Genomic DNA, 26,550 nt, shown 5'->3' with positions numbered 1-26,550 from the left:
CTATTTTAGTTTCTAACATGCATTTTATTGGGACATACAACATAGTACATATTCCTTCAAGCGAAGAGTCCAAAGGAGAGAAAATTCACTTATCTGTTTTTTTTTATTTCTGGGAGTGTTTCTTAGCTAGAGAAAGAGGGAAGCAGACTACCAACACTTCGTATGAATCCCCCCCACCAGCATTACCTTACTTTGGTACCTGTTGACGCTGGGTGCTAGCGACTGCATCCAAGATGTGAACTCACACATCACTGTGTGCTAATAATATAAGCACAAGGCTGACAGCTGGTAGGTTAGATTTACAATAGATTTGTGTATGTACGAACAGAGTTTGAAAAAACAGGTCTTCAGATCACACAATAAATAAAAGGTGATAGATATAGCCTAACATGGACCCTGACCATGCAATCTAGCCATACAAATAGGGGCAGAATGTCACAGCTCCGCTGAACTCAGTAGGGCTATGACAATTTTCATCTGCTGAGGAGCTGCCTCATAGCTCCAGCAGATGGCTTGAAGGATTTAGATGATTAAATTGCTAGTCTCACTCTGAAGCTTCTGTACCACATGGCCTGTTAGCCATAAGCCTCTTTTTCACCTTCTTGCAATCATGGAAGTTTATTCAAACTTCATGCAAATATATCTTGAAACATGGATTAGTTCTTCTGTATTTAATACCAGTTTAGTTCAATTATTATTCATTATACTCCATGATAAAGCTGAAGTTACATTTTATTCAAACCAGTCTAATTTAATTTCAACACATTTAAAGACTTTATTTATGATTTTAACATATACTCAACATTCTGATTTTCCTCTGCAAAAGGAAAGCAAAAATAATTGACACTTCCAGCTATTTACTTCTATACTATTACTAAGAAACAGACTAGCTCCTTGGTTGTACTTTGCAGAATATTATCAAGAACACTTCTGTATTTACTTTTATTGACTCTTGCATTTTGGCAGTCCACTCAACCAGAGTATTAGGTGGTCTTAATAGGCTAATATGTTCTTTGGCTAAAGCATCTGAATAGTTCAAAGGACTTCTAACTTGGCATTTTCCTTACCAAACTTGGTCCTCCGTCCTGCATACATTTCAGCATGTGAATAACTTCATGCATACTTTATCTCATGAGCAAACTAGGAAATTGTGGTTTAATAGTTATCAATGGTTTGCTATTCAGCTGAGGGAACATATCTTGGGGATTCCAAACAGGAGCTGTCCTGTCCAGTACTGGTCAATAGTTTCATTAATGAGAGTATGTTTATAAAGTAGGAGGATGACACCAAGTTGGCAGGGACTGCTAGCACTTTGGAGGGCAGGATTAGAGCTCAAGACAACCTTGACAAATTGGAAAATTGATCTGAAATCAACAGGATGACATTCAATAAAAATAAATGAAAATACTACACTTAGGGAGAAAAAAGTCAATGCACAACTATAAAATGAGGAATAACTGGGTAGGTGATAGTACTGCTGAAAAGGAACTGGGATTAGCGTGGATCACAAATTGAATACGAGTCAACAATGTAATGCACTTGCAAAAAAGGCTAATCTTCTGTGTTGTAGTAACAGGACTGACATATGAGACACATGGGAGGTCATTCCCCTGCTTGACTCTGCACTAGTGAGGCCTAGGGTGACCAGATGTCCTGATTTTATAAGGACAGTTCCGATTTTTGCATCTTTTTCTTATATAGGCTCCTCTTATCCCCCACCCCCGTCTCGATTTTTCACACTTGCTGTCTGGTCACCCTAGAGGTCTCATTTGGAGTAACGTGTCCAGTTCTGCGCAACACACATTAAGAAAGATGTGGACAAATTGGCAGAGGAGAGCACATACATACATCAATGGCTTAGAAAACCTAACATATGAAGAAAGATTTAAAAAACTGGCCACGTTTAAGTCTTGAGAAAAGACGACTTGGGAGTTTGGGGGGGAAACCTGATAAACAGTCTTCAAATATGTAAAGATCTGTTATACAGAGGATGGTGATCAGTTGTTTTCCATGTCCATGGAAGGCAGAACAAGAAGTGATGGGCTTAATCTGCAACAAAGAAGGTTTAGATTAGCTTTCCTACTGTACAGATACATTAGACCAGGAATAGGTTTCCAAGGGAAGTTGTGGAATCCCTATCATTAGAGATTTTTAAGAACAGGTTAGGAAAACACTTGTCAGAGCTGGACTAGAGGATCTCTCGAGGTCCTTTCCAACTGTACATTTCTTTGATTCTGATTCTATGCCTATTGAAAATCAGTAAGACTAGATCCTGCTGTCTGTGTGATCAACAGGGCTATTCACATGCATAAAGTTACTTGATATCATAAAAGTTCACAAGGTTAGAGTCGTTGAAAATGAATGAGAGAGGCCCTTGGTTATTACTGCTGTGGTTGAGAGGTTATCTTCAGTGCTACTCCCTATCAGGATGTGTACAAGGGCCTGTTGCCCTTTATAAACTAGGGGCTTGAATTTAATATTCATGAACAAACAAATTTGTTTAACCTTAGAGTTGCTCTCATAAATCAACTACATGATTAAAAATTAGGAAATAGAAAATTAAGGATTATAAAGAATTGAAGCGTCCTACCAGAATGGATTTTGCCCATGAAACATTAATTCAGCACTATTGTGCCTATGTATTAATGATACACATTAATTACACACACAACTCACTACTATGAAAACTTCGATATAAATGTCTTGCCCAGCATCACACAGGAAGTCTGTGGCAGAGGCAGGGATAGAATCCAAGTCTCCAGAGTGACATTAAGCTGCCCAACCACAAGACCGCCCTCTCTATTTGACAGTTTGCCTCACTCACTACAAACCTTCCAGCTTCTGTAACAAATAAGGCAGAGGTCTTACAGACAGACTCCTTCAACACACAGCCCTGATTCAACCCCAAAACAGATCCCTCTGGGGCACTGAATGAGACAGGATTCCTGTGTAAGGAGAAATAGTATGGGATCATGTAACTAAAGACTATCATATTGCACATAGGTAAGACATCTCCTTTGCCTCTACGTTTCTCCCTTGGATGGTTGGGGCCTGGAGTAAATCATTCCTACTGCCAAGGGTTTTTTATTCCTCCTTCTGGTTTATTTTTTTATATTTACAGAGTGGAGTTCAGGGCAAGCCAAAGGAGTACTATTCAGTCAAGCAAAAGAAACTCATAACACGAAAAAGGCAATAAATTTCCCTGTTCCCATTCCAAGGTGTTGCCTTACAATGCTGGCTTCCAGACCTTCCAGAAACAGCAGTTAGCAGGTTTCTTCCCCTATAGGGTGGAGAGCAGACTTCCCTCCCTGCTGCAGCTTCTCTCTTACCTCTCTCCCAGAAGAGATGGGTAAGGGGCTTTAAAGGTCACTGGAGTCAGGTCTGTCTAGTTAACCCAAGGTAACCTCTTTTCAGCTCAGAGAAATGAGTCTTTACCCTTCTAGGACTGATATACCCGTCTTCTGCCTCGCTCTTACAGCTGTCTGACCTGACCTTGTCACAACATAATGGGGCCAAATTAAGGGTGCATGATAAATGTTCATTCTAGCATTTCCTCACTTTACAGTGCTTGATTCTACAATTTTTTAATCCTTAATTATGGTTTAGTATATTGATGGAAGTAACTATAATTTTTTTTTTGGTCAATATAAAGAACAGCCACTAGATATAATCCAGTACAATTCCTGATGTAAAGACAATTCCAAATTATTGTTCTGATTTTGGAACAGAATCTATCTCCAAAGTGGCCAAATACAAAGACAGTATCCAAATTTGATAAAAAGGCAAAAAAAAGTACAAAGACTTTTACAACAGACATCACTCATCAAACTACTGGGTCTAGAATCTGAGGACTGTGTTAATATCAAACCAGATGGAGAAAGAGGATGGACAACTCCACCACTGTAAAGAAAAAATTAATCACTCAGGTCATATGTGATCGAAACTGACAGTATCGAGTTCAGCAGAAACTGCTGACATGTTCAGTTTGCTCCCCAGAAAGAGCAAGCAAAAAAGCAAGCTCTACAAATGGTGGATACAAACAAGACGATGATAACTCAAAGATTTCAAACCACATTGCAACTAATGGACAGACAGATGACCAAGGTGTTACATGTTCAGGTCTTGTAACTAGAAAACCGGTAATATTCAGAGATACTTAGGCCTGGGCTACACTAGGAGGAGATCGATCTAAGTTACACAATTTCAGCTACGTGAATAATGCAGCTGAAGTCGACGTACTTAGATCCACTTACCATGGTGTCTTCACTGTGGTAAGTCAATGGCTGACACTCTCCCATCGACTCCGCCTGCACCTCTCACCCTGGTGGAGTACCACAGTCAACGGGAGAGCGCTTGGCAGTAAATTTATCGGATCTAGACTAGATGCGATAAATGGACCACTGCTGGATTGATCGCTGCCTGTCGATCCAGCAGGTAATGTAGACAAGCCCTAACATTGAAATGTGCTGAACACGTAGGAATGTAAAACTTAAAGGGGAGATTTAATGGAATACTAAATTGTATTATGCCGTTCTTCCATTAGGTAGCACCACGTGTAAAATAACTTAAACCATACAGCAGCTGCATTGGTGCTGGAACTAGGGGTGTGGGGGGTGCTGCTGCACCCCCTGGCTGGAAGTGCTTTCCATTATATACAGGGTTTACAGTTTGGTTCAATGGCTCACAGCACCTCACTATAAAAACTGTTCCAGTACCCCTAAATATCCGTACCTGTGAGTGTATTAAAGGATCTCAAGGAAGACACATCTCTTCTATCTCTCCAGAACATAAATGTGCACACACAAGCCACCCAAACCAAATATAGGCACAAAGTTCCTATTCCACAAACACATACAAGCCCATGCTTATGTGTTTTGCAGAATCAGGGCATAAATGACATTAACTTTCTTTGTAAGTGTAGCAATAATGGCATATTGACACACATCTATAAGTGCTTGATTCTCCCTCACCCTTCTTTCCTGTTCACATCAGCTCCCAGACAGAAGCTAAATTCAAAACCAGACAGAAATAATTGTGAGTTTAGATGGTTCCAGTGGCTAAGAGCTCATGTTAAAAACCTGCTTCCCTCCATTAAAAATAAACTCAACCAGGTTAGATTATTTTCCTTTCTTATTCACTTTCCCCACAAAAAATTGCCACCAGAAATCTGATAAAGCGTGCACAGGGACAGTGTGCAAGGAGGCCTTTTGCAAGCACCAGACATAATAGCAGTACCTGTGTTTGGAGAATTTCGGGACTGTTCCTTCCTAGTACTTTTGGGGACGTAAGTCGCATCAAAGGGAGGCTGGGCTTTCCAGCCCCTCGGTATCAGCTCACACAAGAAGTAGCAAGTTGCACTATGCTGCATGAACACTTCCCTGAATATCAAGCTGGTAAAAGCTCACGCATCCTGAGACACAATCCCTAACAGAGCTCGCTCTGGAGTGTCGAGTCTCCTCACTGCCCCCAAAGTGGCCCCCTGCTCCAATTGCACATTCCAGCCCTAAATGCAGAAGCTTGAAGACTGAAGCCTGTCATTCTCATCTAGTGCATCCCAGTTACTTACAAACTAGGGCTTGATAGTGCTCACTTTGAAATCAGTGATGAAATTCTATCTACTTTAATGAGAGCAGGATCAGGCCTAGAGTTTTTCCTTTGTGACTGTATCCAAACAGTGTATTTCCCACTCAAAACACTTTGATGGTGAGCATTGTGGAGTAAATTAGCTGTTTGGAGCTTGTGTGTCAAGCACTCTAGTAGGAATGCATACTGCTTCCTATTACTCCCAGGAAGTTCAGGATGTTTCCCAGGCTGCTTTTGAGAGGTGCTTGCTTTCTTGTGAAAATTCTGTTGAGATGCCCGCCCCACCCACCCCCAAAAAAGGGCCACACATTCATTGGGTTTTCAGAGTCAGTTTGGTTCCCAGATTACCATACAATATTGGTCTGAGGTGTGTGCATTGGGCCTATAGGGCCGGACTCTTCTGTCTCATTTACACTGGGGAGTTTGGGTCAATTTCATTGAAGTCAGCAGAACTGACTCTCCACTGCTTTGGGTCCTGTGTACTCATTTACACCTGTGTGAAAGGGCTTTGACTGAGCTGGGCTCATTGAAGCTCTGGGGTTGGAAAGGAAGCCATGTTTGAGGCTCCCTCATCCTGGAGCTAGTTCGCTGTGGAAGTTAGAGCTGCCTCAGAGCTTTCAGGGAGCTGAAAGTACAGCTTCTGGATCTTCTACTCTGGCCCTGACCCAGATTAAACCATGGGGCTTTGACACTCAAGGGTGGGAATAGCTGTAGCGCGATGCACTCCAGCCACACTCCTCCTTCCCAGGCCAACACCTAGTACAACCCTCCAATAGGGGCTGCAAAGAGAGAGGCTAGTTCTGTGCCTTCTGGGCAATTGCCCCTGCCAGGACCTGAGCAGAGGACTTGTATGTGGTTTCCATTCCTTTCGTGGTACCCGAACAGCACAGTGAGAAGGGGAAGAGGGCAGAGAATAACCCTATATGCCCAGATCATTAAATATGAGCACTTGTGTGAAAAGAAACAAGGATTTGTGTAGTGAAAAGGGGGCCACACTTAGTACTGTTAACATGTCAACATGAAAAATTATAAAACCAATGCACTGTGGTGCACGTTTTGATATTTTATGTACAAAGAAGGGAACAGGGTAGGTGTTTCACTCTATGACACAGCTGAGATAGTGTGGGTGTTGGGTGTGAGAACTGCCATGTTGATGCTAATGCTTACCAAGAGGTGGCTGGTTTTATTGTTGCTGTTAAATGCTAGCATACTGTAAGTTAACATAGACATTTATATGGATGTTACCTCCTTCAAGTACATTTATGTGTACCTGGAAAAATAGTCCACTATGACCAGGTGATGATGTCCTCCATAAATCTCCAGCTAGTCTCTGTTAGGGACCAGGCTGTAGGCAGCCTGGCCCAGTAGTCAGAGCAGGAGTCATGTCTATTGAGTAGAGCAGGCTTCCTGGTCAAGGAACAGAGTTGAGGGTTAGGACCAGAGTCAACTACCAGTTACTAGAGCTGGGAGCCGAGCCAAAATTGGAGCCAAGAATCGAAGCTGAGGGTCAGAGGTGGGGTTAGTTACCAAATGCCAGAGTCAAGGGTCAAGCCAGAGTTGAAGTCAGAGCCAGAACTGGTGACCGATAGTCAGAAGCAAGACATAAGGCCTGGAACCAGAGGACTGGCAAGGATCAGGCACAGAGCAGGAGCAGAGTAGAAACTAGGATCAAAGGCAGGATGAGGCAGGAATCAGGAACAGTATTGGGTGCAGAATGCAGGTACAAGCAGGGTCCAATGCTGCTGCCACCACCACCTCCTCTGCAAATCACCTAGTTATTCAGACATCCTGTACCTCCAGCTGGTATAAATAGAATGGTTGTTGGACCAATCAGTGGGGCCAGGGAATCCTTCAGTCAGGGCACCTGTCGGTGGTGGCTTGGCTAAGGCTCTGGGCCAAGGAGTAGCAGGACTACCAAGTTTCAGCAGATATCAGATGACAGCTAGGAACTGCGATGGCTTTGGGGAACTGGACCTAGGTTCAAAACCCAGCACACCACCATCTCTTTTAAGGTCTGCCTGGTAGAGTTTTAAGAGAGACAAGTGGGTGAGGTAATATCTTTCATTGGATCAACTCCTGTTGGAGAGAGAGGAAAGCTTTCAAGCCACACACAGAGCTCTTCTTCATGTCAGGGGAAAGTACTCCAAGCATCACAGCAAAATGCAAGGTAGAACCAATTGTTTAGCATAAGTTATTAACACATATTGTAAGGGACCATTCAAGGTACTGTGGCCCATTAACACCTCTGCAGTCATAGGACAAGAGGGTGTTACAGATCGTTGTGATTTGCCATAAATCCAGTGTCTCTGTTCAGTCCATGACTTTTAGCAGAGTAATAAGTAACACACTGTAAGGTACCATTCAAAGTCAACTACTTCTGCTAAACAGCCTGTTTCATCTTCCATTTTACAGAGTTGCTCAGCCTACCTTTCCCACATGTGAAGAGCAGCTCTTTCTGGCTCGAACGCTTGTCTCTCTCCAGCAGAAGCTGGTCTAAGATATTAGTTCACCCACCTTGTCTCTCAAATATCCTGGGACCTACACAGCTACAACTACACTGCATACAACAACGGTAGAGTTATTTTATATGGTTCAGCATTGTCTCTTAAGGTTATTTGTATTGGATCACCTTTCAAAAGTCCCATGTCATCAAATATTTTGAGTTCTTCCATCTTCCTCTCCAGGTCCTTCATGGCTGCCAGACTGCAGATGAGAAGGTTGTTGGTCTTTGGCAACATGCGTTGTGAACACAAAGCTTTTGTCTTTGAAAGCAGTTTCTGTGGTGAACTGGCCCAGGAGGTTCAGAATACCTCCAGGGCTAGAAGGGCTGTGTCAGGTGATTCCAGCTCTGGGAGGGGTTGAAGAGTATAAGACCCTTTCGATCTGACTGTTACATCTGCTCCTGAGTCAATTTTGAAGTCAATAGTCTTTCCCTGACAATTCAGTTTCCATTCCCCAGGCTGGCCCTCTTGTCACAACTGATCGATCACCGAAACAATAGCCCTTGACTGTCTATAGTATTAAGTTCTCTGAATGTCTTAGTGAGGCAAACAGCTACAAGACAACGTCTGGTTGCGGCTGAAGGAGCGTAGGCAATTCTGTGCTTGCTGGGCAACTGTCCCTGCCAGGACCCCAGCAGAGGACTTGTGTGAGGTTTCCATTCCTTCAGTGGCAGCCCAGAAGCCCAGAGAGAGGGGAAGAAGGCAGAAAATGCCCCTATCTGCCCAGATCGTTTCTTTTCATACAGGAACTCAGTTTAACTAAGGTTTGTATGGTGAAAAGTCTACTTAGTACTGTAGACATGTTAACATGAAATAAATTATAAAACCAATGAGCTGTGGTACATGTTTTGCTACTGTGTGCACAAAGAAGGGACTAGTGTAAGTGGTTGTCTCTATGGGGCAGAGATGAGATGGTGTAGATGCCAGGTGTGAGAACTGCAACATTAACTCTGATTTTAATGCTTACAGAGAGGTGGCTGGTTTTATTGTTGTTTTTCATGCTAGCATTCTTGAAAGTTAATATCCACATCTATGTGCCTGAAACCTTAATTTCTAATTTTTATTTATTTAGATTGTGGGTTTCCAGTAGTGAAGACTCAGATTTTCTGTTTATTTACTATAAAACCTTGTGTCTCATAATCCAAGCTGATGTCCTTAAGTGCCTCTTGACCCCTCAATTACACATTTACTTTTCCTTGGTAAAAGTATCTTTCCTTCAAGCTGTTATTTTTCTGTATGAGGTAAGGAGCTAAGAGGTGGCTACTGGTATTTATTTGCTCTACAATTCACTAAAAGAAAATAAGTTATTACAGCTGTATGAGGGAGTAAAACACCTATCTTAGGGGAGAAAGAGTTAAGATCACATTTACTTTATCTGGGTGCTAATTGGGTAGTTAGCTGTCAGCCAGAGAGAGTGGGACTAAAAAGGATCAGGTGAGAACACAGACATCTGGACCTTTATACATAGCCTGAAGAGGGAAGCTATAGGCAGGCAGGTTCCTGCGAAGGGCAAAAGCATCAGAGAGAGAGAGTGTTGGAGACATCAGGAGGAGATAGGTTGAGCAGGACAGTGCTTGATACTAGAGCTGGGGAAAAGCAGTGGAACTCCAGAATGGGGTTAAGTATAGGCTCCAGGGGATAGGTTGATATTTAAATATCATGCACATAAAATTTTCTATTAACATGAGGAAATTCATAACCAAAAAACTTTGTTTAATGTTAAAGTTGCTCCCCTCAATAAACCATAAAATTAAGAAATACAAAATTAAGGATTAAAAATGACTGAAATATTGCAAAGTCAAATACTCTCAAGTAGAATGAACACTGCTCATGCAATCTTAGTTCAGCCCCATTATGTGTATGCATTATGATACAGTCTTTAGTTACATGATTCCATATTATTTACACAGGAACCCTGCCTCGTTCAGTGCCCCAAGGGGATCTGTTCTAGGACTGATTTGGGATTGTATAGTGAATGGTCTATCTATAGGACCCCTTCTTTATTTTTTTTCAGAAGCTGGAAGGTCTGTAAGAAGTGAGTCCATGGGCAGCAGGAAGAGAAAGGATGGTATTGTGGTTAGGGCAGTTGAAGGTCACTCTGAAGACTTGGATTCGATCCCTGCCTCTGCCACAGAATTCCTGTGTGATGCTGAGCAAAATGCCTATTCCAAATTTTTCACAGATCGTCAGTTCTGCATGTAATTAAAGAGCGTATCCTAATGCATACACACAACAGGGCTGAATTAGGGTTTCATGGGCAACACTCATTCTGGTACATCCTAATTTCAGAGTGCTTGACATTTCAATCCTTAACATTGTATTTTCTAGTTTTCTATCATTTAGTTTATTGATGAGAGCAACCTTAACTAAATATTAAATGAATCTCATTCATGAATATTAAATTCAAGGTCCTAGTTTATAAAGGGCAACAGGCAGTATTGTACACATTGCTACATGTGGTAGGGAACTGCACTGCAATGACGACATCTAAGCAATCGCCTCTCTAATTCACTTTCTAGGACTCTGATCTTGTAAACTTTTTGCCCTCTGGTAACTTTATGCACGTGATTAGCCCTTTAGATCACCAAGACAGCAGGATCTAGTCTTACTGATTTCAGTGGGGCCATAGGCATAGAATCAGAATCATAGAAATGTAAGGCTGGAAATTAGTTTGAGAGATCCTCTAGTTCAGCCCCATGTGCTGAGGCAGGACTGTCTATCTAGATCATCCCTATTTGCTGCTTAATTGGGCCTGCCTGACCTAATTCAACCATCTCAGGGCCAGCGTTGAAAGTACATCTCATCACAGATTTACTTGGTCCTGCTAGAGCACAGGGGGCTGGACTTGATAACTTCTCAAGGTCTCTTCCAGCCCTACATTTCTATGACTCTATCTTTCTTCTAGTGTGGTGCCCAGAACTAGACACAGTACTCTAACTGAAATCTCACCAGAGCAGAAGAGAGTGGGACAATAACCTCTCATGTCTTGCATAAGTCACTCCTTTTAAAACACCTGTGATGGAATACACACCTGTATTCACACTCTATTGTAATAGTCTTTGTATAAGGTATGACTTGTAAGATATCATTTGAAAACTCAACTTGCTGGTCAGTATTGTGCTGATAAAATGTGTGTGGCAACATTGTATGTGCAGTTATAAAATTCCCCTGTATCATGTCATTAACACATGTACCAAGTCCCACAGACCTGCCCAGGCAGAAGTCAGATCCGGCCTAAACAAAGGAAGAAATATGTGCTTGCCTTAAGTTGCATTTAAGCAGTAAATAGAGCTCAAGAAGAAAGAAAAACAAAGGAAAGTTCAAACAAGTGAGAACAACAGCAGGGAATATCCTTCCACATAGACTCTGTCTCCTGATTCTCAGTTTCAAAAAGGGGACTGAAACTGTAAAAAAAAAAAAGAAGAGGACTTTGAGGTGTTTTGTCCCTCTCTCTCTTCCTACTGATTATATTCTGTACACATAACAGGACAAAAGGAAACAAACCATTGGGCTCTGAGGCACGGGTCCTGACCTCAGAGTTTGGTTAGTAATCTGTTGGGAGTATGTGGCGAGAAAGTTTGCTTTGCAACTAAGACAGTTTAAGTAGATACTATTAAGCATTTTATCTTTGTTTTTCTTGTAACCATTTCTAACTTTTATGCCTCATTACTTATACTCACACTCTCTCTCTCTGTAGTTTTTTTTTTTTTTACACTGTTTTATCTCTGGGAACCTATTTAAGGTAATAAGCAAGCACATTATTTCATTAAAGCAATAATGGACTTAGTATATATGTACTGTCCAGGAGGGCAGTGATGATATTAGCCTTTTTCACTATTGTATCACATTCATTCATTCAATTTGTGATCTGGTGGTTAGAGTTGATCATTTTCAGCAGTACTAACACCTACTCCATTATTCCCTATTTTGTAGTTGTACTTCACTTAGGAAGAGAAAAAATCAAATGCACTTCACATTTGTCTCTATTGAATTTCATCTTGTTGATTTCAGACCAATTTATCAAGGTCATTTTGAATTCTAATCCTGTCCTCTAAGTGCTTGCAACCCCTCCAGGCTTGCTCTCCAATCCATTATCCAAATCATTAGTGAAAATATTGACAAATGATAATTTCCCCATCAATATTGAAAATATTGGAGGGGAAAGCACTAAGATACTGTACTATATTTCTACAAACTTATTTGACAATCTATACAGATCTCATTTACATAGCTGTTCTTAATAGTGTCATTTCTATAATAAGTGTACTATAGCTTCTACTTCAAGATGGTGTAAAGTTTACAACAGCACTCCATAAATGTAGAGTATCATAACAGAATTATTTGCATGCTGTGTAGGGTGAATAGATATTCTGCTTTGAGAAGCACAATTTCACTTTTATTACAATGTCCTAGTATTCAAGCTGCTTGAATTTCAAGTTTCTCTCTGCTATAGAAGATATGGTCTCTTATTAATGTTCTTTTCAAGGGCAGTAACTTTTAAAATGATCTGCATAAGGTTCTCAGTATAGTTTGTTTCAAACTATCGACTTTGGAATGTAAACTGAAATTTACAATGAAATGCTGATATTCTGTTCAGACATAGTAAGGGCATCTGAGACTAGGAAGTTAGAGCATTTGATCTCATGTTCTCTATTACGTCCCTCTTATATTAAGGCTCAAATCATTAGCCTGTAGCAACTAAAAATGATCTGCTTGACCTTTAGTTGGTAATGTAGCTCTTCTTGATCCTTTGGCAGCATTATAATGTTAGTTGCTCAGCTAACTTCATTGACTTAATGAGCAAGGGCCTAACATAAAGGAGAAAACATTAAATCAATTTAACTAGAATTCTCACTCATGTGGAAGGGAAAAAATCCTCTCTGAAAAAAGTTTTGGTGAGCTATTCACAGTCTTCTTCATTAGATATCTACATACTTGTTTATAATAGTAATAATCAGCAGCAGCGGTCATACTGGAGCCCAACTGTGCTGAAAAAGCTTATAATCCACTAAAAATAAATTTATTCATTTTATATTCATAGCATCTAGCTAGCACACGGTGTTTTACACCAATTTGTTACATTCTTATGGGTAGAATTGTGGATAATAGATTTAGTCAGATTAAAGATATGCACAGCTCAGATACCATGATCACTAGCAACATATTTCAGGTTACTTTTGTTTTATTGCAGTTTTTCAGGGGAAGATGTTTCCTGAGATACAAATATACATTTTTATTGATTTGTAGCTTCTCTCTGCTATTTTTACTCTCTCAATAGGGATTAATATATTTTTAGAACACAAGGCAAACTAGGCAGTGCTTCTGCTGTGAGAAGGAAAGTGTTGACTAAAAGACACACTTACAAGAGAAGTACTGCATTTATATGACACAATTCTGGCTAGTGGACATCTTGGTGTCTAATTCGATCTCATATTACTTTCATGTGCAAAATTCCTATTGATGGCAAAGGGAGTTTTGCCTACACAAAGAGCATTAAAGCTGATATTTCTTTGAATAAGAAGCAGCCCAGATTTGTCAGTAGTCCTTTTAAGAGCAAAATTGCCTATTTGTTTCAGTCTATATTAAAACACTAAACCTGAATGTGTATTAGCACATTGTATATTGTGTAGAATCTGACCCTTCCAAAGTAATGAACCAATAAATTTTTGTTTTAAGTCAGTGTTATACCAGGAATGAATTTGGCCTACCATTTTAAAATATTTCCAGAAAGCTACATTCACATTTCCAAGTTTAATTGCTGTCACCTTTTGAAAATAGGGAAACAAATGGTTCTGTCACCTTACTATGCCTGTTGTCTTTTTTAAAAGAGTTCTGTGGGTATTTTCATCCCACTGACCTTGATCTTCATTGCTTGAGAATGCCACTGGAGTATCAAAGGAACTCTCAAGCAATGAAGAATGGCAAGAAGCCCTGCACTTATCACTGCATATTAATTATGGCTGAATATAGCCACAGTGACAGAATTTTGTGTTTTCCTGGCTTTATTTTAGAAGATGAATTATAGTGGACTAAAGTAACCTATACACATAGGTTATAATTAGCAAATATACAACCCCATATTTTAAAAGTCATCCCTTACCACCGCACTAAAGCTGTAAATTCAGAGGTTATTGTTTAAGAAGGCGATGTTACCCTGTGGTGTAATAATCCCAGGACTGGAAGGACTGAAGAAGGTCCCATTCAGCAGGTGGAAGGGAAAAGAAACTGCAGAACAAGTGACTTTACATCGCAGGCACAAAACAGACTATATACTAGCTCCCAATAGAGGCAGGCACAGTAGTGTGACTACTAGCTCCACAATCCTACAAGCTTTATGTGAAGAAACCTGTCCATAAAGTATGTGTGCAAATACCCATCTGGTATGTGCACTTGCTCCTAAGTTGGGCAGAAGCGTGTGCAGCTGCACATGCCAGTTTTGAGAATCTAGTCCTGCATGTCTAACCCTAAAACAGTATACACCAAGTTAAAATAAACAAACACACACTGAATTAACAACTGTTTTAGAGCCATATGGTGCCATTGTTTATACATAAAGTTGAATATTGTGTAATAAATGATGGCTGGATTGTCCGTATGTTGTCATTTTATAACAAAAATGAAAGCAAAATAGCATAGTGCCTTTGGTCTGAGCCAAAGAGGAACAAGCAGCTAAGCAATGCACAATGGCATTTTGGGTTTGCATCAGCACTAGACCTGGTCAGAAATTTTTCAGCAAAATGCTCATTCAATGGAAAATGCTTTATCATTGGAATTGAAACATATCAATTTAAAATGAAATTTAATTTCTGGTCTAAACCAAAGAGAAACCCACATCCCAGAATAGCCAATAGCCCGGTGGCTAGGGACCTCATTTGGGATCTGGGAGATGCAATTTTAAGTCCCTTGTTTGAATTAGGCATTCATTATTCTGGGTTCAGGCTTTTTTTTTTTTTTTTTTTTTAAATGTCTAGTGTTTTTCCCTCGTTGGAACAAACAAGTGTTGAAGCCTTGGTTTTTCAAAAAAACTCAATTATTGGTTTCTGGCCAGGCCCAATACTTGCCTTGTTACTGAAATTTAGCAGCCACTTACATACTTATTGAAAAGAAAGAAAACACTGAAAATAAATAGCCTCTACTGACTATTTAAACTTGGGAGTGGGGGGCAGATGATCAGAAACTATCTGCATCCCTAGCTGGTATCCCTGCTAAAGCTAGAGTTTAGGAAAAAATGGGACTTGTTTATGTAAATTGGAATAGACATCAGACATTGTCTAACCCACAAGCCACATAAGTTTTCTTCTTTTATATAGAAGTACAAAATGTAATTGGTCTTATGAAATTTGTGAGCTAAGTATGGTCTGAGTATGGGCTCTGAGCAAAATATTTATACAAATATTCTCCGATAGCTGTGACTGTTTAATCTCTATTCTAGTTTTAAAATATGGCGCTGTCTATTGTTTGCAGTGTATTTATATTTTCCTTAAGTCCATTGCATTTTTTTTCCTAAAATGAAATTACGAGGCATTTCTATTGTAGTGGAATGTTTTGTTCAGCCAGACTTAATATGCAGTTTTATCAAATGAAATTCTTATTTTCCTTTATTTCATTAAAATATTTGAACAGAATGGCTGAGAAATGAAGATCAAAGATAGTAAGATCGGATGAGAATTAAAATACCTAGGTCATTATTCCTGTTTTTGCACTGTCCATCTAAAATATCAGTTTAAATGACAGAGAACAGTTTGATATTTTTAAATAGCTCAACTCTGAAATAATATAAAAACGTAATGGCTACGCAAAAGGTTTATCAAGGGACAGGGATTAGTGTCAAACAATTCTCTTACGTTACTGTTAGTTACATAGGGAATTTAATGCTAACAATGCAGCTTATGGGAATTGGCATTTTAAAAACTTACCTCCTAATATATAAGGTACAAAAATAAATATTTAAGGGATTGGAGTTTAGCATCTTAATCTTTTAGATCTGTGATGCTGGGCTGGACATCTCAGATGAACAGGCTCTCTATTTCCAATGCCTACACTTCTGGAAATCAGAATTCAAAACATATTTATGGGAATATTTGAAAACATTACATAGACTTATTTTAAAAAGGAGATCAATTCTTAAGGGCATGTGGGACAACGTGTTTCATTTGAATTGCTTTAGAAAGGGAGAGGTCACAAATTTGGATGAAGCCAAATACACAGGCAGTGTTGAGCATAAAGAAAAACTGTATGAACTGTCTTCATCTAGAAAGTACTTTTTCCAAGACTGCATAAGAACGAAAAAAAAATGCACATGAAATCGCCATGAAAGGGGACTTTTTTGTACTTTTCCAGAACCTTTTAAGCCCCTGCTGGTTGTTTACCAGTATCTTGCATTTCTACAGTATGTTATGTCTTTATTAGCTGTCTTTCACTGGGGATTATTAGATTCTGGTTTTCAAGTACATATTTTTCAGCTTTGATACAGTACTTCCATGTTTCTAATATTCAGTCATACTTTGTTAAAAGGAAGGGTTGTTACAGCTCTGGTTTTTAATGAGGACTTTTATGCAGGAAAACTCAAATAAATAAAAGCTCTCTCCAATGTGGACCCTCTTTCATTACACATCTTAAGAAAGCAATACTATTACTCAACATATACATATGTAGGCGTTACAGACATTAACTTAAACTCACAGACAGCAATAAAATGACATTGGCCATAGTCACTTATAATTTACACAATTGCTATATCAAGTTATATGGCCCCGGGATCCCATTTGTATCTAAATCCCAATCAATTTCTCCACCCCATTAAGGATCATCATCATCAAAGGACATACAGTACTGATCTGTGGCTAAAGGATGTGAATATCAAGCTACCTTTTTCAGAAGTTATCATACATATCTTTGACCAGGTTACAATGTATCCATGATGGTTATTCCTGAGGTAATGTGTCAGCTTTTCCATTGCTACTATTTTCCATTCTGTTAGGAGTCATTTCATCTCAGAGAGATTTACTTCTCCTCTAGAGGGCTTCCTCAGGATATTTAACATTTGCATAGAGTTACCACAGTCATCACTGAGGGGCTAGCTTTTTAGCTATAAAGGCAGGTCAGAAGACAGAGAATGATTCTCTCTCTTAGCACATAGAGATTCTAAAAGTAAAGTGAGACACTCCAAAATCCAGAGCAGGGTGTATCTGGATGTGGTGGCAGAGGTCCATGATTAGGTGCTCTGTTTTGTTTGATGTCCAAAGAAAATGAAGGAATTTGCATGGAAACTGTCATTCAAAATGATAATCTTGGAGTGGATTCAGCCCAGCCCATCACTATCACTTGTTGTGGGATTCAGCTCCAACATTTGCAACGTACCTTGTTAAACAATAAAGAAGATGCATCTCTTCACTTCAGGAAGTGCACTGGAGGTGATAACCAGATCTGTTGGTGATATGTCTGGGCTCAGAGTGGTGGAGAGGGCAGGGGTGATTAAAAACAGTGTAAAAGCAGCACTGGGAGAGAATGCACTCAGTTATAAATTGAAGAGTGCAGCTTTAGCCTGGACTTGATCATGGCTTCTTTCAATATTGATTAGAAATACTACACAGTATCTAGGGGGCATACGATTCCCAACTGGTACTTAAAAATCCCAGAAGCTTGACAGTCTATAAAGGGATAATATGTTTAAAGAGAAAAACCCAGATGTTACATTTACAAGGTCAACATACCCCACCTGCTTAAAACCCAAGAGCTACTACTGCTGAATCTAGTCTGTGAACAATTAAACAGCAGTGAAGAGTTAATCTATTAAGCAGTGTAATTTTTACTCTTCTGCTAAAACATTATACATTGTCAGAAACAAACAGGTATGGACTGCTCCAGCCAGTTATGTGACCTGCAAGCTGGAGCATCATGTATCAGGAGGGTTTTCAAATGCCTTCAGTAAATTAACATTCATACAGAAAAGACACGATTTCTCACATTTGGATTCTACAACTTTTGTAGTTGCTGATGATCAGGAGGTTTTTCTCTGTCCTTGAAACTAGCTCACAGATGTTCAGCAGTTAGTCAGCCTTCCATGGTCATAATAACATAATGGTCATAATAAAAGATGTATTTCTAAGGACTTGATCTGCCAAGCTGTTCTAGACTATATCCAAAATATACACTTTAAACAATAGTTAAAACAAGAACGTAAGTTGTTTCTGAAATGTGTTTACTCAGAGCCATTTCAAATATAATTGGAAGGCTCCAACCTCATAGAGCATTCCAGATGCAAAGATACAAATCATACAAGCCCTTGAGATCAAAAAACTTATCCTCTCTGACAGGAGAGTCCTCACTGGTATAGAGGATGCCAGAAACAAAGCAAGAAACTTGGGACTCAGCCCATTTACAGATCTAAATGTCAAAGTTGTGACCTGAAACTGTACCCACTTCTGTACAGGCCCTCAGAGGAAGGAGAGAAGCAGTGGGTAAGAAAACTCATCTGACAACAGTTGATTTTCCTGTTGCCATCTGAACTAGCAGTGGATCAGCCTTTAGGTAGCCCATTATGGAAGCCATTGCAATAATCCAATGCTGCTCTGTAACAAAGGCACAAGCCATTGTTATCAGGACATGAGGAAGGGTTAGTTTGGCAATATTTTTCAGCTAGGAAAGGTAGCCTTGACCTTGACTGATAGAAGATTCTCATTAGCCACTGATTCAAGCCCACACCCAAACTGCATCTCTGAAACAATTTCAGGTCAAGGATTCAGATATTTAATCTAATAGCACTACATATTATGCTTTCCCCATTCACTGGAATATGGGGCTCCTCTTAATCAAGCCTCCCTTTCCACAGAATCACATCCTCAATATATGCATAACCCAAATGTAGTATGTATTATCTGTAACATTTTGTTGTTCAAAAATATAAAACAAACACTTTTTTTCATGTCATCTCTTTGCTCCCTCTGGCTTTCTTCCGTCACACTTTCATTTTCAGTTTATCCCATTGCTTTCCATTATTCCACCTCTAAATCTCTTTCTATCCATCCTCCTTTTTCCTCCCTCCCCCCACCCATCTCTCCCTCCACCTCTCTGCTTTGTTTTCTTTGTCTCACGTAGTGTCTCCTTGGATGTGTGGTCACTCCCCTCAGTCACCCACTCTTCGCCCTCACTCCTGCTGTCACCCCAGCACCTCTCTTTCCTCCACAGATTCCCACTGGAGACTTCATCTCTGTTCTGCCCCCCTCCACTCACAAAATCACTGCTAACCCTCCCCATACCTGCAGTTAGAGAGTTCTCTCTAACTCTCACAGCAGATTCTCCTGTGTTCTCTCCTTGGTGCCTGTCTACCCCATTCAGGCCTTGTCTTCACTGCACATTTAACTCTGGTTCAACCATATTTTCCCCTTAACACATTCTGTGTTCATACATTCATGCCACATGGCGAAACAGCTATCACCCTCTGTAGTATAGTGTAGACCCCAAAATTAGCTTATCCTTCACATTGCTAACCCGAGATACCTGCAGGGAAAATGTGCAGTTATGGTCATCCACCTGAATAGAGACATGATGGGCACCTCGTGGGCACCTATTCCTGAGTACTAGATTCCCCATCTACTCATCCTCTGATCTATGACTGAAAATGGTCTACTTTCATATGCCTCTGCTCAGTAACCTCTGTTCTACCCTGCTTGCAGTTTTTCTAGCTTTCCTCACGTCCGGTGTTCCATACCACAGAACAATGCCTAGTGAGAAGCCCATGTACCAGGGTGCAGCCACTTGGCTAGAGGATCACCCCAGAATTTTGGTGCAGCTTTTGGCTTTTGCAAGCAAACCCCATGACTAACTCCTCAAAGAGGAGCCTCAGACTGTACAGTGGTGTATCAGCAGCTGCTGGGGCTCATGAGATCAAGCAGACCAGACAGTATCAGAGGACAAAAATAAAAAGAGGTTCAAGGTGAGGTACCAGAAGGCCAAGAAATCTGGTGTTCCCCTTTCCGTTTTACAATGAACTGACCCATGTTTGTGTACTGCTCTGAGCATGGAGCTCCACTTCACCACAGAGTCATCTGTGGAGCCAAGATGGGCATGTTCAGAACTTGGATGCCACTTCAGTTGAGGGTGGGCTCAGCGCCATTGTTTGTCCACCCCTCAGGGGCGGCTCCAGGCACCAGCACGCCAAGCGCATGCCTGGGGCGGCAAGCCACAGGGGGCGCTCTTCCGGTCACCACAAGGGCGGCAGGCAGGTTGCCTTCGGCAGCATGCCTGCGGAGGGTCCGCTGGTCCCGAGGCTTCAGCGGACCTCCCGCAGGCTGCTGCCGAATTCGTGGGACTGCGGACCTCTTGCAGGCAAGCTGCCGAAGGCAGCCTGCCTGCCGTGCTTGGGGCAGCAAAATACCTAGAGCCGCCCCTGCCACCCCTCCCATTCCCTGCTCCCGAACACACACACTCCCAGCCGCACTGCTTTAAATGGCTGACAAGCGGAGGGAACCCCCGCCCCTGCAAACAGGCATCTTACAGCAGCTGAATGAAGTAGCATTTTTAATGGAAAAGCATTAATGAGAAAACATTTTGGCCACAGCTACCTCAGGCAGAATGTAACTTGCTGTAATAGTACTTAACATGTAGGAGTGTTTGGATGGTAGTTCCTTTAAGGCACCCACCCACTAGTACTGAAGCTGCTTTATTGCTTATCTGATTCTGGTCCATTCCTGGAGAGTAAGAAGATATTTTCACTCAGTAAATATTCCAGATGATTCCTTAGTAAGGCAATTCTCTCCCTGCCAGTGTTGTAATTTTCAGTCCCTGTTCAGTCACTCATTTCATCTGTCACAAGGCATGGAAAGATTTCCCTTGCATACATGGATTGTTTCTTCCTTGAGACCTGGAATATCTGGTCCTTCTTCCATTGCAGAATCTGCTGGGGGACATTTGTATGGTTGCAGCCCCCTGAAATAGGCTTAATAGAATCATCATTGCTGCTTGGTCTCCCACGACTTTGTATACACTCCTTTGCCAAAAAAGTAAATAAATAAAATGTTTGGGAGAGCTAGAAGGGAGAGCTAAAAATCAACTCACCATTTCTTTTCCTGAGAAAACTCTTCTACAAAACTTAACAGGCAGAGGTTTGTGGGGTGAGAGAATCAGCAAAGTAAATGGCACCCTTGAGATAAATTGCTATTTTGTGGTTTTGGTTGTGTACGAGTATGAAATTATAGGCATCCCCCCCGTCCTTTGTCAATACCGAGATGGCCTATCATTCCTGGAGGAGGCTAACTAGGAGACCACTGTCAGTGAAAGCCTTCGGAACTAGAGGTCAAAGCAACAGAGGACCAGAGATGACAATGTGTTGCATAAAAAAAAACTTCCTCATCCAACTGGAAAAAAAAAAAAGTCACATGGACTTGGAGAAGCAAAAGAACAACAAGAACTGTGAGGAGAAGCAAAAGGGAGCAGAAGAAGGAGTCCTAGGAGAAACTGCCAGAATATTTAAAGCAGGGTTCTCAAACTTCATTGCAATGCAACCCTTTTCTGACAATAAAAATTACTATGTGCTCCAAGGAGAGGGGGACGAGGACTGAAGCCCTAGTCTACCCAAGCCTCATTATACTGGCGGGGGGCAGAAAAGCTGAAGTCTAAGAGCCTGAGTCCCAACACACAGGGCTGAAACCCTCAGGCTTCAGCCTTGGGTGGTGAGGCTGGGGCTTCAGACTTGGGCCCCAGCAAGTCTAAGCCAAACCTGGAGACCTCATTAAAAATGGGTCACCGCCCACTTTGGGGTCCTGACCCACAGTTTAAGAACCGCTGATCTAAACTATCTATGCCTAAATTGTGAGAAGAGGGAGCTCCAACCGTGACTTTCATAGGGACATATTTGAGAACTCATTCAGGCTCATGAGTCAGGGGATGAATACATGGTGCCCATAAGACCTATGGATTCATCTAAACATTGCCAACTTTTACAGTAGAAGCTTTGAAAACCAGTTTCATGACTGGCCAGACTATGGTGTGAAAGTTGTTTTTTTCTCCTTGATGAAAACCTACCCCCTTGGTTCACTCTACTTCCCTGTAAGCCAACCGCCCTCGCCTCCCCCCTTTGATCTCCGCTTGCAGAGGCAATAAAGTCATTGTTGTTTCAAATTAATGTATTCTTTATTAATTCATCACACAAATGGGGAGATAACTGCCTAGGTAGCCCAGGAGGGGTGGGGGAGGAGGGAATCACAGGGGTGGGGTAGTTGTAGGGGCACCCCCTAGAATGGCATGTGTGGGGCTCTGACCCAGAGTGTCCGTTTGCCTCTCTGGTTCTTTGGTAAGCTTCATATGGCACTACTGTGGGTCCCTACTATAACCTCTGTCCTTCATGCCCTTGGAGATTTTTTTCAAATATTCCAACATTCATCTTTTGGAACGGAGTTTGGATAGCACGTCTCCCCATAGAGCAATCAGATGCAGTACCTCCCATTCGGTCCACGCTGGAGCTCTTTTGTGATTCTGGAACTCCATGGTCACCTTTGCTGATGAGCTCACTATGCTGGCCAAACAGGAAATGAAATTCAAAAGTTCGTGAGGCTTTTCCTGTCTACCTGGCCAGCGCATCTGAGTTGAGAGGGCTGTCCAGAATGGTCACAATGGAGCACTCTGGGATAGTTCCCGGAGGCCAATCAAATTGCATCCACACTACCCCCAATTCAACCCAGCAAGGTCGATTTCAGCGCTATTTCCCTCATCAGGGAGGAGTACAGAAATCATTTTTAAAAGCCCTCTAAGTTGACAAAAATGGCTTTGTTGTGTGGACGGGTGCAGAGTTAAATCGATCTAACACTGCTAAATTCGACCTAAACTCATAGTGTAGACCAGGGCTAAAGGCTTAGAAAGCATGCCTAATAAAGGTAGACTGAAGGAGCTCAATCTATTCGGTTTAAACACAGAGATGGTTAAGCGTGACTTGATTGCTGTCTGTACTTACCTGCAAGGGGAACAAATATTTGATAAGGGGCCCTTCAATCTAGCAGAGAAAGGTGTAGCATGATCCAATAGCTGGAAGATGAAGCTAGACAAATTCTGACTGGAAAATAGGATGTAAATTTTTAATAGGGTAATTAACCATTGGAGCAATTTATCAAGGGTCATGGTAGATTTTCTATCACTAGCAATTTTTAAATCAAGATTGGATGTTTTTCTAAAAATATAAGCACTAGGAATTATTTTGGGGAAGTTCTATGGCCTGTGTTGTACAAGGGGTCAGACTAGATGTGTCTTGACTTGGACACCCAAAAAATCTTGAAATCTTAGCATAAATGTTATTCTAAATCCAGCTTCTTGTCTCATTTGAATACTATGCCCAATGAGATCAGATCCAGCCTGTAGTCATACTGTAGGCAGAGCTGTTAAAAATTCCAAACATGGCTGGAGCTTGAAAACAACTGGATACGAGTCCTGCCCAAGTCAAACAAGAAAAAAATGACTACAACTTGAGTGTATGCGGTGTCATTGGAACCATATTGGTCCCAGGATATTAAAGACACATGGTTGGTGAGGTAATAACTTATGTTTGTGAAAAAAAACAAGTACTTCTTCAGACCTCTTTTCTCTCACTGACAGAAGCTGGTCCAATAAAATACTCTCTCACTCACCTTGTTTCTAGTAAATTCTATGTCATGGCTAAGATGAACTCGCTGAACAACTCTGGAATTCTCCCTGCATATTTAATGGTTGATCTACTAGGAAAATCCAACAGTGTGGTTCTGCTTTGGGGTTTCAAGTATCTGATGTTCAAGATATCTGATATTACTCGCAGCCAATACTCGGTGCACAAGACTGGAATATAAAATGACAAGAACTGCTTTTTTAGAACTAGCCTCAGAACATACAGAGTCTTGGTAATACATGCTCTCTCTGCTTTGTTCCATGCCACCCACAAGCAATGCATTGCTAGTAACCTTTTACTTTGATCACTCAAATCATTGCTAGTTCCACTCTTCTTCTTAGGCAGTCACACCCCACTATACAGTTTTTTGTAATACGGTCACTATTATAAGGCACCAAGAAAAAAATCTGTGAAGCAGATGCAAGCTGCAGTGCTCAATTACGCAGCAAGTAGCTGTAAAAGGCATCTTTTATTCTGCAATAAAAAGGCATTAATGTCCAATTAAAGTGATCATGCAGGTTATTGTGACCATATAAAGATGTTGTTTTCTGTAAGTGTTTTGTCCAATGGAATTTGCAAAAGTATTTGAATAAAATGCATCAGATTTAAGAAACAATTGTGAAAGTTTTCCAAGTGCTCCGTCTCCTCAAACTAGTATTGATGGGTTTGTATCCACTGTAATTAGAAGAGTGGAACTTTAAAGCAAAATTATCCATAACACTTGTGAATGGTTTTAGTTGTATCCTTTCCTATCACCATTTTAGATGAAATGCTAGAAGCCGAAAGAAACTTTGGATGTACTGCAGACTTTTATGTTTAAATGAAGCTACATGGCCATATTTAATTGATTCTGGAATGCCAGTATGCTTTTGATTAAACAATTTTAAATAGTCAATTGCTTGACCATGCTTTGGTTCATTATGAAATATGCTCAAGAGACCAAATAACCAATGTCTCAGGTTTATTGCTATAACTCAGTAATGATATGGTAAAGTAAAAAGATTCTATATGATACGAGTCTCCAGGAAGCTGTCACATTCAACTTATGCAGAAGGTGTGCTCCCAAAGTTACAGCCCTAAAGCCATTTTATAATACCCTACATTTTTACAAGTAAAAGGTACTGTGTATGCGGTTTGAAACTAGATTCAACTACTCAGCTTTTTACCTGTTTCCATGGTATACCCTTTATGTTTGTTCTGAACACATGCATTTCAGATACCAAGCGCATGAAGGCACCTCTAGGGTTGTATTAGGGTAGAACAATCACGTCTTGTCCTCTTCTGTTGGGACATTGCAACACAGGCCTGTAAGAGTAACTGCCTTTCTGTTGCTATGTAAAATGCAAGTCTGTCCTGGTCTTGACAGCTTCCCTATTTGCTTAAGCCAAAAAACTTATTTCGGTGAATGCAAGGAGTTACAGGATACTTAGCATAAGTGAGCAGAGTTATGTAAAAACCATAGGCCAATTTAGGCCATATAACTGCTATAATATTTGGGCTTAATGCCATTTGTACTTAATGCATACATATACATACACACACACGTGATGAACATAGTGTGTGACAGGTGAGCCAGCATATGAGTCACCACCCCCCTATGACATCTTGATATCAGAAATGGAGTCACAAGACTCTCTCACATGAAAGGATAAAGAGACAGAGGTGCACAGATGCCTTCTTTGTCCCCCAGAGCCAGTCTGCCCCTCCATACACCCACCTAGGAAGGTTACACACCCCTTAATGTGACTTACATTTGTGTAAGTTATGTGAGTTATCAGAATATTGTTCCCACATAGAGAAGAAATGAAAAACAATATTCTGGACAAAGTTATTCAAGCAACATTGTTTTTCAAAAAATCAATTAGATGTGGTCCTTACAAAGTTGCTTTTAAATAGAAAGTCATATTACTTGTAAGGTTTTTGTTTTGTTTACTATTACCACTTGAGATAAAATGCTAGGAAAGGCTATAGCTAACTGAGTATAATGGGACATTTGCAGACTGACTGTGGAGTGGCAAGTGCAGAGTTTAATAATGCCTACCACATGCCTGCTGTACATGCAACACTTTGAGTTAAGGCTGAACAGCTTGTCATGGCCCAGATTTTCTAAAGTGACTGATTATTTCACGTGCCTCACTTTTCAGGCACAATCATCGGATGTTTAAAGGACCCTGATTTTCAGAAAATTCTGAGCATCTGTCCATCCTCTGAATAAATCCATGTGTTTAAGTTGTCTCAGGTAGGGAATCTAAAAACTGAGCCGCTCCCACCAAAATCATTCATGATTTTTGAAAAACCATGACAATTTCCTGTAAATTTTCTCAGTTATGTTGGCTTGAACAAGACCTTTATATATATTTTAAGGAAAAGAAATGTGTAAGTGACCTCAGAAAACTGGTTATTAATACCTTAAGTCATTATCTGTGTACCTTCCATTTTGCTTTGAAGCACCTTCATGTCAGACCATATAAGGACAATCAAAGTGCATTAAGTCTTAAAGAGAATGGTGTGGTTTAAGAGATCAAAACTCTATGGATATCATATAAAGAACGAAGCTGCTTTAGACCTAACAGAGTTAACAAAAATCACTCACATTGATATTTGAATTGGAGCAGAGTTTCCTTTTGAAGCTATTACAAGACTTAAAGGGCGTACATGAGACTTTGTTATAGATATTCAGTTGTAAAACATGTTTAATGAAACTGGAAAGGTTCTTCCATTGGAAACATGATAGCCTTGCAGGAGATGTACTGAACATTTGCATTCTTATGGATTATTGACTGGATTGACCATAATAGTTACTAATTAGCTATTACTAAAACTATTTTAAAGCGTATT

The 26,550-nt window shown here is 40.6% G+C and overlaps 1 protein-coding gene across 3 annotated transcripts in view; it reads left to right on the top strand.

Moving 5' to 3' along the window:
* B3GALT1 (beta-1,3-galactosyltransferase 1) overlaps nucleotides 1-26,550 on the top strand; it is a 327,536-nt gene that overhangs the window by 274,617 nt on the left and 26,369 nt on the right. The window lies entirely within an intron of this gene.

The sequence above is a fragment of the Chelonoidis abingdonii genome, chromosome 10 (genome assembly GCF_003597395.2).
Source record: "Chelonoidis abingdonii isolate Lonesome George chromosome 10, CheloAbing_2.0, whole genome shotgun sequence".
Taxonomy (NCBI): Eukaryota; Metazoa; Chordata; order Testudines; family Testudinidae; genus Chelonoidis; species Chelonoidis abingdonii.
This window is presented reverse-complemented; position numbering and strand designations above follow the sequence as displayed.